Source organism: Hippocampus zosterae, unplaced genomic scaffold (genome assembly GCF_025434085.1).
Source record: "Hippocampus zosterae strain Florida unplaced genomic scaffold, ASM2543408v3 HiC_scaffold_42, whole genome shotgun sequence".
Lineage (NCBI taxonomy): Eukaryota > Metazoa > Chordata > Actinopteri > Syngnathiformes > Syngnathidae > Hippocampus > Hippocampus zosterae.
In genome coordinates this window covers 321,349-338,147 of record NW_026262948.1, presented here as the reverse complement: position 1 = coordinate 338,147, position 16,799 = coordinate 321,349, and positions in this window count along the sequence as shown.

Genomic DNA, 16,799 nt, shown 5'->3' with positions numbered 1-16,799 from the left:
CGCGTTCCAACATATTCACCCCGGCCAAGAGGCCTATTCCCCGGCCCGCACCCCGCCATTGAGACTGCATGGGAATTATTATTTTTTTATCTCTCAACCTGTCCAAGAGGCCTGCTGCCCGCCGCAATTGCCGCCGGGCCGGCCCGCACCCTGCCATTGAGACTGAACGGGAATTATTATTTTTTTTATCTCTCAACCTGTCCAAGAGGCCTGCTGCCCGCCGCAATCGCCGCCGGGCCGGCCCGCACCCTGCCATTGAGACTGAACGGGGATTATTATTTTTTTTAACTCGGCCTCCGGGCCGGGGCGGGCTTCGCCCCCGGTACCTCCAGCCGCTTCTATTTACGCGCGCCGCGTTCCAACATATTCACCCCGGCCAAGAGGCCTATTCCCCGGCCCGCACCCCGCCATTGAGACTGCACGGGAATTATTATTTTTTTATCTCTCAACCTGTCCAAGAGGCCTGCTGCCCGCCGCACTCGCCGCCGGGCCGGCCCGCACCCCGCCATTGAGACTGAACGGGGATTATTATTTTTTTTAACTCGGCCTCCGGGCCGGGGCGGGCTTCGCCCCCGGTACCTCCAGCCGCTTCTATTTACGCGCGCCGCGTTCCAACATATTCACCCCGGCCAAGAGGCCTATTCCCCGGCCCGCACCCCGCCATTGGGGAATTATTATTTTTTTATCTCTCAACCTGTCCAAGAGGCCTGCTGCCCGCCGCACTCGCCGCCGGGCCGGCCCGCACCCCGCCATTGAGACTGAACGGGGATTATTATTTTTTTTAACTCGGCCTCCGGGCCGGGGCGGGCTTCGCCCCCGGTACCTCCAGCCGCTTCTATTTACGCGCGCCGCGTTCCAACATATTCACCCCGGCCAAGAGGCCTATTCCCCGGCCCGCACCCCGCCATTGAGACTGCACCGGAATTATTATTTTTTTATCTCTCAACCTGTCCAAGAGGCCTGCTGCCCGCCGCACTCGCCGCCGGGCCGGCCCGCACCCCGCCATTGAGACTGAACGGGGATTATTATTTTTTTTAACTCGGCCTCCGGGCCGGGGCGGGCTTCGCCCCCGGTACCTCGAGCCGCTTCTATTTACGCACGCCGCGTTCCAACATATTCACCCCGGCCAAGAGGCCTATTCCCCGGCCCGCACCCCGCCAATGAGACTGCATGGGAATTATTTTTTTTTATCTCTCAACCTGTCCAAGAGGCCTGCTGCCCGCCGCAATCGCCGCCGGGCCGGCCCGCACCCTGCCATTGAGACTGAACGGGATTATTTATTTTTTTAACTTGGCCGCCGGCCCGGGGCGGGCATCGCCCCCGGTACCTCCAGCCGCTACTATTTCCGCGGGCCGTGTTCCAACACTATTCACCCCGGCCAAGAGGCCTATTCCCCGGCCCGCACCCCGCCATTGAGACTGCACGGGAATTATTATTTTTTTATCTCTCAACCTGTCCAAGAGGCCTGCTGCCCGCCGCAATCGCCGCCGGGCCGGCCCGCACCCCGCCATTGAGACTGAACGGGGATTATTATTTTTTTTAACTCGGCCTCCGGGCCGGGGCGGGCTTCGCCCCCGGTACCTCCAGCCGCTTCTATTTACGCGCGCCGCGTTCCAACATATTCACCCCGGCCAAGAGGCCTATTCCCCGGCCCGCACCCCGCCATTGAGACTGCACGGGAATTATTATTTTTTTATCTCTCAACCTGTCCAAGAGGCCTGCTGCCCGCCGCACTCGCCGCCGGGCCGGCCCGCACCCCGCCATTGAGACTGAACAGGGATTATTATTTTTTTTAACTCGCCTCCGGGCCGGGGCGGGCTTCGCCCCCGGTACCTCCAGCCGCTTCTATTTACGCGCGCCGCGTTCCAACATATTCACCCCGGCCAAGAGGCCTATTCCCCGGCCCGCACCCCGCCATTGAGACTGCATGGGAATTATTATTTTTTTATCTCTCAACCTGTCCAAGAGGCCTGCTGGCCGCCGCAATTGCCGCCGGGCCGGCCCGCACCCTGCCATTGAGACTGAACGGGAATTATTATTTTTTTATCTCTCAACCTGTCCAAGAGGCCTGCTGCCCGCCGCAATCGCCGCTGGGCCGGCCCGCACCCTGCCATTGAGACTGAACGGGGATTATTTATTTTTTTAACTTGGCCGCCGGGCCGGGGCGGGCATCGCCCCCGGTACCTCCAGCCGCTACTATTTCCGCGGGCCGTGTTCCAACACTATTCACCCCGGCCAAGAGGCCTATTCCCCGGCCCGCACCCCGCCATTGAGACTGCACGGGAATTATTATTTTTTTATCTCTCAACCTGTCCAAGAGGCCTGCTGCCCGCCGCAATCGCCGCCGGGCCGGCCCGCACCCCGCCATTGAGACTGAACGGGGATTATTATTTTTTTTAACTCGGCCTCCGGGCCGGGGCGGGCTTCGCCCCCGGTACCTCCAGCCGCTTCTATTTACGCGCGCCGCGTTCCAACATATTCACCCCGGCCAAGAGGCCTATTCCCCGGCCCGCACCCCGCCATTGAGACTGCACGGGAATTATTATTTTTTTATCTCTCAACCTGTCCAAGAGGCCTGCTGCCCGCCGCACTCGCCGCCGGGCCGGCCCGCACCCCGCCATTGAGACTGAACGGGGATTATTATTTTTTTTAACTCGGCCTCCGGGCCGGGGCGGGCTTCGCCCCCGGTACCTCCAGCCGCTTCTATTTACGCGCGCCGCGTTCCAACATATTCACCCCGGCCAAGAGGCCTATTCCCCGGCCCGCACCCCGCCATTGAGACTGCATGGGAATTATTATTTTTTTATCTCTCAACCTGTCCAAGAGGCCTGCTGCCCGCCGCAATTGCCGCCGGGCCGGCCCGCACCCTGCCATTGAGACTGAACGGGAATTATTATTTTTTTATCTCTCAACCTGTCCAAGAGGCCTGCTGCCCGCCGCAATCGCCGCCGGGCCGGCCCGCACCCTGCCATTGAGACTGAACGGGGATTATTATTTTTTTTAACTCGGCCTCCGGGCCGGGGCGGGCTTCGCCCCCGGTACCTCCAGCCGCTTCTATTTACGCGCGCCGCGTTCCAACATATTCACCCCGGCCAAGAGGCCTATTCCCCGGCCCGCACCCCGCCATTGAGACTGCACGGGAATTATTATTTTTTTATCTCTCAACCTGTCCAAGAGGCCTGCTGCCCGCCGCACTCGCCGCCGGGCCGGCCCGCACCCCGCCATTGAGACTGAACGGGGATTATTATTTTTTTTAACTCGGCCTCCGGGCCGGGGCGGGCTTCGCCCCCGGTACCTCCAGCCGCTTCTATTTACGCGCGCCGCGTTCCAACATATTCACCCCGGCCAAGAGGCCTATTCCCCGGCCCGCACCCCGCCATTGAGACTGCATGGGAATTATTTTTTTTTTATCTCTCAACCTGTCCAAGAGGCCTGCTGCCCGCCGCAATTGCCGCCGGGCCGGCCCGCACCCTGCCATTGAGACTGAACGGGAATTATTATTTTTTTATCTCTCAACCTGTCCAAGAGGCCTGCTGCCCGCCGCAATCGCCGCTGGGCCGGCCCGCACCCTGCCATTGAGACTGAACGGGGATTATTTATTTTTTTAACTTGGCCGCCGGGCCGGGGCGGGCATCGCCCCCGGTACCTCCAGCCGCTACTATTTCCGCGGGCCGTGTTCCAACACTATTCACCCCGGCCAAGAGGCCTATTCCCCGGCCCGCACCCCGCCATTGAGACTGCACGGGAATTATTATTTTTTTATCTCTCAACCTGTCCAAGAGGCCTGCTGCCCGCCGCACTCGCCGCCGGGCCGGCCCGCACCCCGCCATTGAGACTGAACGGGGATTATTATTTTTTTTAACTCGGCCTCCGGGCCGGGGCGGGCTTCGCCCCCGGTACCTCCAGCCGCTTCTATTTACGCGCGCCGCGTTCCAACATATTCACCCCGGCCAAGAGGCCTATTCCCCGGCCCGCACCCCGCCATTGAGACTGCACGGGAATTATTATTTTTTTATCTCTCAACCTGTCCAAGAGGCCTGCTGCCCGCCGCACTCGCCGCCGGGCCGGCCCGCACCCCGCCATTGAGACTGAACGGGGATTATTATTTTTTTTAACTCGGCCTCCGGGCCGGGGCGGGCTTCGCCCCCGGTACCTCCAGCCGCTTCTATTTACGCGCGCCGCGTTCCAACATATTCACCCCGGCCAAGAGGCCTATTCCCCGGCCCGCACCCCGCCATTGAGACTGCATGGGAATTATTATTTTTTTATCTCTCAACCTGTCCAAGAGGCCTGCTGCCCGCCGCACTCGCCGCCGGGCCGGCCCGCACCCCGCCATTGAGACTGAACGGGGATTATTATTTTTTTTAACTCGGCCTCCGGGCCGGGGCGGGCTTCGCCCCCGGTACCTCCAGCCGCTTCTATTTACGCGCGCCGCGTTCCAACATATTCACCCCGGCCAAGAGGCCTGTTCCCCGGCCCGCACCCCGCCAATGAGACTGCATGGGAATTATTTTTTTTTTTATCTCTCAACCTGTCCAAGAGGCCTGCTGCCCGCCGCAATCGCCGCCGGGCCGGCCCGCACCCTGCCATTGAGACTGAACGGGGATTATTATTTTTTTTAACTCGGCCTCCGGGCCGGGGCGGGCTTCGCCCCCGGTACCTCCAGCCGCTTCTATTTATGCGCGCCGCGTTCCAACATATTCACCCCGGCCAAGAGGCCTATTCCCCGGCCCGCACCCCGCCATTGAGACTGCACGGGAATTATTATTTTTTTATCTCTCAACCTGTCCAAGAGGCCTGCTGCCCGCCGCACTCGCCGCCGGGCCGGCCCGCACCCCGCCATTGAGACTGAACGGGGATTATTATTTTTTTTAACTCGGCCTCCGGGCCGGGGTGGGCTTCGCCCCCGGTACCTCCAGCCGCTTCTATTTACGCGCGCCGCGTTCCAACATATTCACCCCGGCCAAGAGGCCTATTCCCCGGCCCGCACCCCGCCATTGAGACTGCATGGGAATTATTATTTTTTTATCTCTCAACCTGTCCAAGAGGCCTGCTGCCCGCCGCAATCGCCGCCGGGCCGGCCCGCACCCCGCCATTGAGACTGAACGGGGATTATTATTTTTTTTAACTCGGCCTCCGGGCCGGGGCGGGCTTCGCCCCCGGTACCTCCAGCCGCTTCTATTTACGCGCGCCGCGTTCCAACATATTCACCCCGGCCAAGAGGCCTATTCCCCGGCCCGCACCCCGCCATTGAGACTGCACGGGAATTATTATTTTTTTATCTCTCAACCTGTCCAAGAGGCCTGCTGCCCGCCGCACTCGCCGCCGGGCCGGCCCGCACCCCGCCATTGAGACTGAACGGGGATTATTATTTTTTTTAACTCGGCCTCCGGGCCGGGGTGGGCTTCGCCCCCGGTACCTCCAGCCGCTTCTATTTACGCGCGCCGCGTTCCAACATATTCACCCCGGCCAAGAGGCCTATTCCCCGGCCCGCACCCCGCCATTGAGACTGCATGGGAATTATTATTTTTTTATCTCTCAACCTGTCCAAGAGGCCTGCTGCCCGCCGCAATCGCCGCCGGGCCGGCCCGCACCCCGCCATTGAGACTGAACGGGGATTATTATTTTTTTTAACTCGGCCTCCGGGCCGGGGCGGGCTTCGCCCCCGGTACCTCCAGCCGCTTCTATTTACGCGCGCCGCGTTCCAACATATTCACCCCGGCCAAGAGGCCTATTCCCCGGCCCGCACCCCGCCATTGAGACTGCACGGGAATTATTATTTTTTTATCTCTCAACCTGTCCAAGAGGCCTGCTGCCCGCCGCACTCGCCGCCGGGCTGGCCCGCACCCCGCCATTGAGACTGAACGGGGATTATTATTTTTTTTAACTCGGCCTCCGGGCCGGGGTGGGCTTCGCCCCCGGTACCTCCAGCCGCTTCTATTTACGCGCGCCGCGTTCCAACATATTCACCCCGGCCAAGAGGCCTATTCCCCGGCCCGCACCCCGCCATTGAGACTGCATGGGAATTATTATTTTTTTATCTCTCAACCTGTCCAAGAGGCCTGCTGCCCGCCGCAATCGCCGCCGGGCCGGCCCGCACCCCGCCATTGAGACTGAACGGGGATTATTATTTTTTTTAACTCGGCCTCCGGGCCGGGGCGGGCTTCGCCCCCGGTACCTCCAGCCGCTTCTATTTACGCGCGCCGCGTTCCAACATATTCACCCCGGCCAAGAGGCCTATTCCCCGGCCCGCACCCCGCCATTGAGACTGCACGGGAATTATTATTTTTTTATCTCTCAACCTGTCCAAGAGGCCTGCTGCCCGCCGCACTCGCCGCCGGGCCGGCCCGCACCCCGCCATTGAGACTGAACGGGGATTATTATTTTTTTTAACTCGGCCTCCGGGCCGGGGTGGGCTTCGCCCCCGGTACCTCCAGCCGCTTCTATTTACGCGCGCCGCGTTCCAACATATTCACCCCGGCCAAGAGGCCTATTCCCCGGCCCGCACCCCGCCATTGAGACTGCATGGGAATTATTATTTTTTTATCTCTCAACCTGTCCAAGAGGCCTGCTGCCCGCCGCAATCGCCGCCGGGCCGGCCCGCACCCCGCCATTGAGACTGAACGGGGATTATTATTTTTTTTAACTCGGCCTCCGGGCCGGGGCGGGCTTCGCCCCCGGTACCTCCAGCCGCTTCTATTTACGCGCGCCGCGTTCCAACATATTCACCCCGGCCAAGAGGCCTATTCCCCGGCCCGCACCCCGCCATTGAGACTGCACCGGAATTATTATTTTTTTATCTCTCAACCTGTCCAAGAGGCCTGCTGCCCGCCGCACTCGCCGCCGGGCCGGCCCGCACCCCGCCATTGAGACTGAACGGGGATTATTATTTTTTTTAACTCGGCCTCCGGGCCGGGGCGGGCTTCGCCCCCGGTACCTCCAGCCGCTTCTATTTACGCGCGCCGCGTTCCAACATATTCACCCCGGCCAAGAGGCCTGTTCCCCGGCCCGCACCCCGCCAATGAGACTGCATGGGAATTATTTTTTTTTTATCTCTCAACCTGTCCAAGAGGCCTGCTGCCCGCCGCAATCGCCGCCGGGCCGGCCCGCACCCTGCCATTGAGACTGAACGGGATTATTTATTTTTTTAACTTGGCCGCCGGGCCGGGGCGGGCATCGCCCCCGGTACCTCCAGCCGCTACTATTTCCGCGGGCCGTGTTCCAACACTATTCACCCCGGCCAAGAGGCCTATTCCCCGGCCCGCACCCCGCCATTGAGACTGCACGGGAATTATTATTTTTTTATCTCTCAACCTGTCCAAGAGGCCTGCTGCCCACCGCACTCTCCGCCGGGCCGGCCCGCACCCCGCCATTGAGACTGAACGGGGATTATTATTTTTTTTAACTCGGCCTCCGGGCCGGGGCGGGCTTCGCCCCCGGTACCTCCAGCCGCTTCTATTTACGCGCGCCGCGTTCCAACATATTCACCCCGGCCAAGAGGCCTATTCCCCGGCCCGCACCCCGCCATTGAGACTGCACGGGAATTATTATTTTTTTATCTCTCAACCTGTCCAAGAGGCCTGCTGCCCGCCGCACTCGCCGCCGGGCCGGCCCGCACCCCGCCATTGAGACTGAACGGGGATTATTATTTTTTTTAACTCGGCCTCCGGGCCGGGGCGGGCTTCGCCCCCGGTACCTCCAGCCGCTTCTATTTACGCGCGCCGCGTTCCAACATATTCACCCCGGCCAAGAGGCCTATTCCCCGGCCCGCACCCCGCCATTGAGACTGCACCGGAATTATTATTTTTTTATCTCTCAACCTGTCCAAGAGGCCTGCTGCCCGCCGCACTCGCCGCCGGGCCGGCCCGCACCCCGCCATTGAGACTGAACGGGGATTATTATTTTTTTTAACTCGGCCTCCGGGCCGGGGCGGGCTTCGCCCCCGGTACCTCGAGCCGCTTCTATTTACGCGCGCCGCGTTCCAACATATTCACCCCGGCCAAGAGGCCTATTCCCCGGCCCGCACCCCGCCAATGAGACTGCATGGGAATTATTTTTTTTTTATCTCTCAACCTGTCCAAGAGGCCTGCTGCCCGCCGCAATCGCCGCCGGGCCGGCCCGCACCCTGCCATTGAGACTGAACGGGATTATTTATTTTTTTAACTTGGCCGCCGGCCCGGGGCGGGCATCGCCCCCGGTACCTCCAGCCGCTACTATTTCCGCGGGCCGTGTTCCAACACTATTCACCCCGGCCAAGAGGCCTATTCCCCGGCCCGCACCCCGCCATTGAGACTGCACGGGAATTATTATTTTTTTATCTCTCAACCTGTCCAAGAGGCCTGCTGCCCGCCGCAATCGCCGCCGGGCCGGCCCGCCCCCCGCCATTGAGACTGAACGGGGATTATTATTTTTTTTAACTCGGCCTCCGGGCCGGGGCGGGCTTCGCCCCCGGTACCTCCAGCCGCTTCTATTTACGCGCGCCGCGTTCCAACATATTCACCCCGGCCAAGAGGCCTATTCCCCGGCCCGCACCCCGCCATTGAGACTGCACGGGAATTATTATTTTTTTATCTCTCAACCTGTCCAAGAGGCCTGCTGCCCGCCGCACTCGCCGCCGGGCCGGCCCGCACCCCGCCATTGAGACTGAACGGGGATTATTATTTTTTTTAACTCGCCTCCGGGCCGGGGCGGGCTTCGCCCCCGGTACCTCCAGCCGCTTCTATTTACGCGCGCCGCGTTCCAACATATTCACCCCGGCCAAGAGGCCTATTCCCCGGCCCGCACCCCGCCATTGAGACTGCATGGGAATTATTATTTTTTTATCTCTCAACCTGTCCAAGAGGCCTGCTGGCCGCCGCAATTGCCGCCGGGCCGGCCCGCACCCTGCCATTGAGACTGAACGGGAATTATTATTTTTTTATCTCTCAACCTGTCCAAGAGGCCTGCTGCCCGCCGCAATCGCCGCTGGGCCGGCCCGCACCCAGCCATTGAGACTGAACGGGGATTATTTATTTTTTTAACTTGGCCGCCGGGCCGGGGCGGGCATCGCCCCCGGTACCTCCAGCCGCTACTATTTCCGCGAGCCGTGTTCCAACACTATTCACCCCGGCCAAGAGGCCTATTCCCCGGCCCGCACCCCGCCATTGAGACTGCACGGGAATTATTATTTTTTTATCTCTCAACCTGTCCAAGAGGCCTGCTGCCCGCCGCAATCGCCGCCGGGCCGGCCCGCACCCCGCCATTGAGACTGAACGGGGATTATTATTTTTTTTAACTCGGCCTCCGGGCCGGGGCGGGCTTCGCCCCCGGTACCTCCAGCCGCTTCTATTTACGCGCGCCGCGTTCCAACATATTCACCCCGGCCAAGAGGCCTATTCCCCGGCCCGCACCCCGCCATTGAGACTGCACGGGAATTATTATTTTTTTATCTCTCAACCTGTCCAAGAGGCCTGCTGCCCGCCGCACTCGCCGCCGGGCCGGCCCGCACCCCGCCATTGAGACTGAACGGGGATTATTATTTTTTTTAACTCGGCCTCCGGGCCGGGGCGGGCTTCGCCCCCGGTACCTCCAGCCGCTTCTATTTACGCGCGCCGCGTTCCAACATATTCACCCCGGCCAAGAGGCCTATTCCCCGGCCCGCACCCCGCCATTGAGACTGCATGGGAATTATTATTTTTTTATCTCTCAACCTGTCCAAGAGGCCTGCTGCCCGCCGCAATTGCCGCCGGGCCGGCCCGCACCCTGCCATTGAGACTGAACGGGAATTATTATTTTTTTATCTCTCAACCTGTCCAAGAGGCCTGCTGCCCGCCGCAATCGCCGCCGGGCCGGCCCGCACCCTGCCATTGAGACTGAACGGGGATTATTATTTTTTTTAACTCGGCCTCCGGGCCGGGGCGGGCTTCGCCCCCGGTACCTCCAGCCGCTTCTATTTACGCGCGCCGCGTTCCAACATATTCACCCCGGCCAAGAGGCCTATTCCCCGGCCCGCACCCCGCCATTGAGACTGCACGGGAATTATTATTTTTTTATCTCTCAACCTGTCCAAGAGGCCTGCTGCCCGCCGCACTCGCCGCCGGGCCGGCCCGCACCCCGCCATTGAGACTGAACGGGGATTATTATTTTTTTTAACTCGGCCTCCGGGCCGGGGCGGGCTTCGCCCCCGGTACCTCCAGCCGCTTCTATTTACGCGCGCCGCGTTCCAACATATTCACCCCGGCCAAGAGGCCTATTCCCCGGCCCGCACCCCGCCATTGAGACTGCATGGGAATTATTTTTTTTTTATCTCTCAACCTGTCCAAGAGGCCTGCTGCCCGCCGCAATTGCCGCCGGGCCGGCCCGCACCCTGCCATTGAGACTGAACGGGAATTATTATTTTTTTATCTCTCAACCTGTCCAAGAGGCCTGCTGCCCGCCGCAATCGCCGCTGGGCCGGCCCGCACCCTGCCATTGAGACTGAACGGGGATTATTTATTTTTTTAACTTGGCCGCCGGGCCGGGGCGGGCATCGCCCCCGGTACCTCCAGCCGCTACTATTTCCGCGGGCCGTGTTCCAACACTATTCACCCCGGCCAAGAGGCCTATTCCCCGGCCCGCACCCCGCCATTGAGACTGCACGGGAATTATTATTTTTTTATCTCTCAACCTGTCCAAGAGGCCTGCTGCCCGCCGCACTCGCCGCCGGGCCGGCCCGCACCCCGCCATTGAGACTGAACGGGGATTATTATTTTTTTTAACTCGGCCTCCGGGCCGGGGCGGGCTTCGCCCCCGGTACCTCCAGCCGCTTCTATTTACGCGCGCCGCGTTCCAACATATTCACCCCGGCCAAGAGGCCTATTCCCCGGCCCGCACCCCGCCATTGAGACTGCACGGGAATTATTATTTTTTTATCTCTCAACCTGTCCAAGAGGCCTGCTGCCCGCCGCACTCGCCGCCGGGCCGGCCCGCACCCCGCCATTGAGACTGAACGGGGATTATTATTTTTTTTAACTCGGCCTCCGGGCCGGGGCGGGCTTCGCCCCCGGTACCTCCAGCCGCTTCTATTTACGCGCGCCGCGTTCCAACATATTCACCCCGGCCAAGAGGCCTATTCCCCGGCCCGCACCCCGCCATTGAGACTGCATGGGAATTATTATTTTTTTATCTCTCAACCTGTCCAAGAGGCCTGCTGCCCGCCGCACTCGCCGCCGGGCCGGCCCGCACCCCGCCATTGAGACTGAACGGGGATTATTATTTTTTTTAACTCGGCCTCCGGGCCGGGGCGGGCTTCGCCCCCGGTACCTCCAGCCGCTTCTATTTACGCGCGCCGCGTTCCAACATATTCACCCCGGCCAAGAGGCCTGTTCCCCGGCCCGCACCCCGCCAATGAGACTGCATGGGAATTATTTTTTTTTTTATCTCTCAACCTGTCCAAGAGGCCTGCTGCCCGCCGCAATCGCCGCCGGGCCGGCCCGCACCCTGCCATTGAGACTGAACGGGGATTATTATTTTTTTTAACTCGGCCTCCGGGCCGGGGCGGGCTTCGCCCCCGGTACCTCCAGCCGCTTCTATTTACGCGCGCCGCGTTCCAACATATTCACCCCGGCCAAGAGGCCTATTCCCCGGCCCGCACCCCGCCATTGAGACTGCACGGGAATTATTATTTTTTTATCTCTCAACCTGTCCAAGAGGCCTGCTGCCCGCCGCACTCGCCGCCGGGCCGGCCCGCACCCCGCCATTGAGACTGAACGGGGATTATTATTTTTTTTAACTCGGCCTCCGGGCCGGGGTGGGCTTCGCCCCCGGTACCTCCAGCCGCTTCTATTTACGCGCGCCGCGTTCCAACATATTCACCCCGGCCAAGAGGCCTATTCCCCGGCCCGCACCCCGCCATTGAGACTGCATGGGAATTATTATTTTTTTATCTCTCAACCTGTCCAAGAGGCCTGCTGCCCGCCGCAATCGCCGCCGGGCCGGCCCGCACCCCGCCATTGAGACTGAACGGGGATTATTATTTTTTTTAACTCGGCCTCCGGGCCGGGGCGGGCTTCGCCCCCGGTACCTCGAGCCGCTTCTATTTACGCGCGCCGCGTTCCAACATATTCACCCCGGCCAAGAGGCCTCTTCCCCGGCCACACTCGTCCGCCGGGCCGGCCCGCACCCCGCCATTGAGACTGAACGGGGATTATTTTTTTTTTGTAACTCGGCCTCCGGGCCGGGGCGGGCTTCGCCCCCGGTACCTCCAGCCGCTTCTATTTACGCGCGCCGCGCTCCAACATATTCACCCCGGCCAAGAGGCCTATTCCCCGGCCCGCACCCCGCCATTGAGACTGCATGGGAATTATTTTTTTTTTATCTCTCAACCTGTCCAAGAGGCCTGCTGCCCGCCGCAATCGCCGCCGGGCCGGCCCGCACCCTGCCATTGAGACTGAACGGGATTATTTATTTTTTTAACTTGGCCGCCGGGCCGGGGCGGGCATCGCCCCCGGTACCTCCAGCCGCTACTATTTCCGCGGGCCGTGTTCCAACACTATTCACCCCGGCCAAGAGGCCTATTCCCCGGCCCGCACCCCGCCATTGAGACTGCACGGGAATTATTATTTTTTTATCTCTCAACCTGTCCAAGAGGCCTGCTGCCCGCCGCACTCGCCGCCGGGCCGGCCCGCACCCCGCCATTGAGACTGAACGGGGATTATTATTTTTTTTAACTCGGCCTCCGGGCCGGGGCGGGCTTCGCCCCCGGTACCTCCAGCCGCTTCTATTTACGCGCGCCGCGTTCCAACATATTCACCCAGGCCAAGAGGCCTATTCCCCGGCCCGCACCCCGCCATTGAGACTGCACGGGAATTATTATTTTTTTATCTCTCAACCTGTCCAAGAGGCCTGCTGCCCGCCGCACTCGCCGCCGGGCCGGCCCGCACCCCGCCATTGAGACTGAACGGGGATTATTATTTTTTTTAACTCGGCCTCCGGGCCGGGGCGGGCTTCGCCCCCGGTACCTCCAGCCGCTTCTATTTACGCGCGCCGCGTTCCAACATATTCACCCCGGCCAAGAGGCCTATTCCCCGGCCCGCACCCCGCCATTGAGACTGCATGGGAATTATTATTTTTTTATCTCTCAACCTGTCCAAGAGGCCTGCTGCCCGCCGCAATCGCCGCCGGGCCGGCCCGCACCCTGCCATTGAGACTGAACGGGAATTATTATTTTTTTATCTCTCAACCTGTCCAAGAGGCCTGCTGCCCGCCGCACTCGCCGCCGGGCCGGCCCGCACCCTGCCATTGAGACTGAACGGGATTATTTATTTTTTTAACTTGGCCGCCGGCCCGGGGCGGGCATCGCCCCCGGTACCTCCAGCCGCTACTATTTCCGCGGGCCGTGTTCCAACACTATTCACCCCGGCCAAGAGGCCTATTCCCCGGCCCGCACCCCGCCATTGAGACTGCATGGGAATTATTATTTTTTTATCTCTCAACCTGTCCAAGAGGCCTGCTGCCCGCCGCAATCGCCGCCGGGCCGGCCCGCACCCTGCCATTGAGACTGAACGGGGATTATTATTTTTTTTAACTCGGCCTCCGGACCGGGGCGGGCTTCGCCCCCGGTACCTCCAGCCGCTTCTATTTACGCGCGCTGCGTTCCAACATATTCACCCCGGCCAAGAGGCCTATTCCCCGGCCCGCACCCCGCCATTGAGACTGCACGGGAATTATTATTTTTTTATCTCTCAACCTGTCCAAGAGGCCTGCTGCCCGCCGCACTCGCCGCCGGGCCGGCCCGCACCCCGCCATTGAGACTGAACGGGGATTATTATTTTTTTTAACTCGGCCTCCGGGCCGGGGCGGGCTTCGCCCCCGGTACCTCCAGCCGCTTCTATTTACGCGCGCCGCGTTCCAACATATTCACCCCGGCCAAGAGGCCTATTCCCCGGCCCGCACCCCGCCATTGAGACTGCATGGGAATTATTATTTTTTTATCTCTCAACCTGTCCAAGAGGCCTGCTGCCCGCCGCAATCGCCGCCGGGCCGGCCCGCACCCCGCCATTGAGACTGAACGGGGATTATTATTTTTTTTAACTCGGCCTCCGGGCCGGGGCGGGCTTCGCCCCCGGTACCTCCAGCCGCTTCTATTTACGCGCGCCGCGTTCCAACATATTCACCCCGGCCAAGAGGCCTATTCCCCGGCCCGCACCCCGCCATTGAGACTGCATGGGAATTATTATTTTTTTATCTCTCAACCTGTCCAAGAGGCCTGCTGCCCGCCGCAATCGCCGCCGGGCCGGCCCGCACCCCGCCATTGAGACTGAACGGGGATTATTATTTTTTTTAACTCGGCCTCCGGGCCGGGGCGGGCTTCGCCCCCGGTACCTCCAGCCGCTTCTATTTACGCGCGCCGCGTTCCAACATATTCACCCCGGCCAAGAGGCCTATTCCCCGGCCCGCACCCCGCCATTGAGACTGCACGGGAATTATTATTTTTTTATCTCTCAACCTGTCCAAGAGGCCTGCTGCCCGCCGCACTCGCCGCCGGGCCGGCCCGCACCCCGCCATTGAGACTGAACGGGGATTATTATTTTTTTTAACTCGGCCTCCGGGCCGGGGCGGGCTTCGCCCCCGGTACCTCCAGCCGCTTCTATTTACGCGCGCCGCGTTCCAACATATTCACCCCGGCCAAGAGGCCTATTCCCCGGCCCGCACCCCGCCATTGAGACTGCATGGGAATTATTATTTTTTTATCTCTCAACCTGTCCAAGAGGCCTCCTGCCCGCCGCAATTGCCGCCGGGCCGGCCCGCACCCTGCCATTGAGACTGAACGGGAATTATTATTTTTTTATCTCTCAACCTGTCCAAGAGGCCTGCTGCCCGCCGCAATCGCCGCCGGGCCGGCCCGCACCCTGCCATTGAGACTGAACGGGGATTATTATTTTTTTTAACTCGGCCTCCGGGCCGGGGCGGGCTTCGCCCCCGGTACCTCCAGCCGCTTCTATTTACGCGCGCCGCGTTCCAACATATTCACCCCGGCCAAGAGGCCTCTTCCCCGGCCACACTCGTCCGCCGGGCCGGCCCGCACCCCGCCATTGAGACTGAACGGGGATTATTTTTTTTTTGTAACTCGGCCTCCGGGCCGGGGCGGGCTTCGCCCCCGGTACCTCCAGCCGCTTCTATTTACGCGCGCCGCGCTCCAACATATTCACCCCGGCCAAGAGGCCTATTCCCCGGCCCGCACCCCGCCATTGAGACTGCATGGGAATTATTTTTTTTTTATCTCTCAACCTGTCCAAGAGGCCTGCTGCCCGCCGCAATCGCCGCCGGGCCGGCCCGCACCCTGCCATTGAGACTGAACGGGATTATTTATTTTTTTAACTTGGCCGCCGGGCCGGGGCGGGCATCGCCCCCGGTACCTCCAGCCGCTACTATTTCCGCGGGCCGTGTTCCAACACTATTCACCCCGGCCAAGAGGCCTATTCCCCGGCCCGCACCCCGCCATTGAGACTGCACGGGAATTATTATTTTTTTATCTCTCAACCTGTCCAAGAGGCCTGCTGCCCGCCGCACTCGCCGCCGGGCCGGCCCGCACCCCGCCATTGAGACTGAACGGGGATTATTATTTTTTTTAACTCGGCCTCCGGGCCGGGGCGGGCTTCGCCCCCGGTACCTCGAGCCGCTTCTATTTACGCGCGCCGCGTTCCAACATATTCACCCCGGCCAAGAGGCCTATTCCCCGGCCCGCACCCCGCCAATGAGACTGCATGGGAATTATTTTTTTTTTATCTCTCAACCTGTCCAAGAGGCCTGCTGCCCGCCGCAATCGCCGCCGGGCCGGCCCGCACCCTGCCATTGAGACTGAACGGGATTATTTATTTTTTTAACTTGGCCGCCGGCCCGGGGCGGGCATCGCCCCCGGTACCTCCAGCCGCTACTATTTCCGCGGGCCGTGTTCCAACACTATTCACCCCGGCCAAGAGGCCTATTCCCCGGCCCGCACCCCGCCATTGAGACTGCACGGGAATTATTATTTTTTTATCTCTCAACCTGTCCAAGAGGCCTGCTGCCCGCCGCAATCGCCGCCGGGCCGGCCCGCACCCCGCCATTGAGACTGAACGGGGATTATTATTTTTTTTAACTCGGCCTCCGGGCCGGGGCGGGCTTCGCCCCCGGTACCTCCAGCCGCTTCTATTTACGCGCGCCGCGTTCCAACATATTCACCCCGGCCAAGAGGCCTATTCCCCGGCCCGCACCCCGCCATTGAGACTGCACGGGAATTATTATTTTTTTATCTCTCAACCTGTCCAAGAGGCCTGCTGCCCGCCGCACTCGCCGCCGGGCCGGCCCGCACCCCGCCATTGAGACTGAACGGGGATTATTATTTTTTTTAACTCGCCTCCGGGCCGGGGCGGGCTTCGCCCCCGGTACCTCCAGCCGCTTCTATTTACGCGCGCCGCGTTCCAACATATTCACCCCGGCCAAGAGGCCTATTCCCCGGCCCGCACCCCGCCATTGAGACTGCATGGGAATTATTATTTTTTTATCTCTCAACCTGTCCAAGAGGCCTGCTGGCCGCCGCAATTGCCGCCGGGCCGGCCCGCACCCTGCCATTGAGACTGAACGGGAATTATTATTTTTTTATCTCTCAACCTGTCCAAGAGGCCTGCTGCCCGCCGCAATCGCCGCTGGGCCGGCCCGCACCCTGCCATTGAGACTGAACGGGGATTATTTATTTTTTTAACTTGGCCGCCGGGCCGGGGCGGGCATCGCCCCCGGTACCTCCAGCCGCTACTATTTCCGCGAGCCGTGTTCCAACACTATTCACCCCGGCCAAGAGGCCT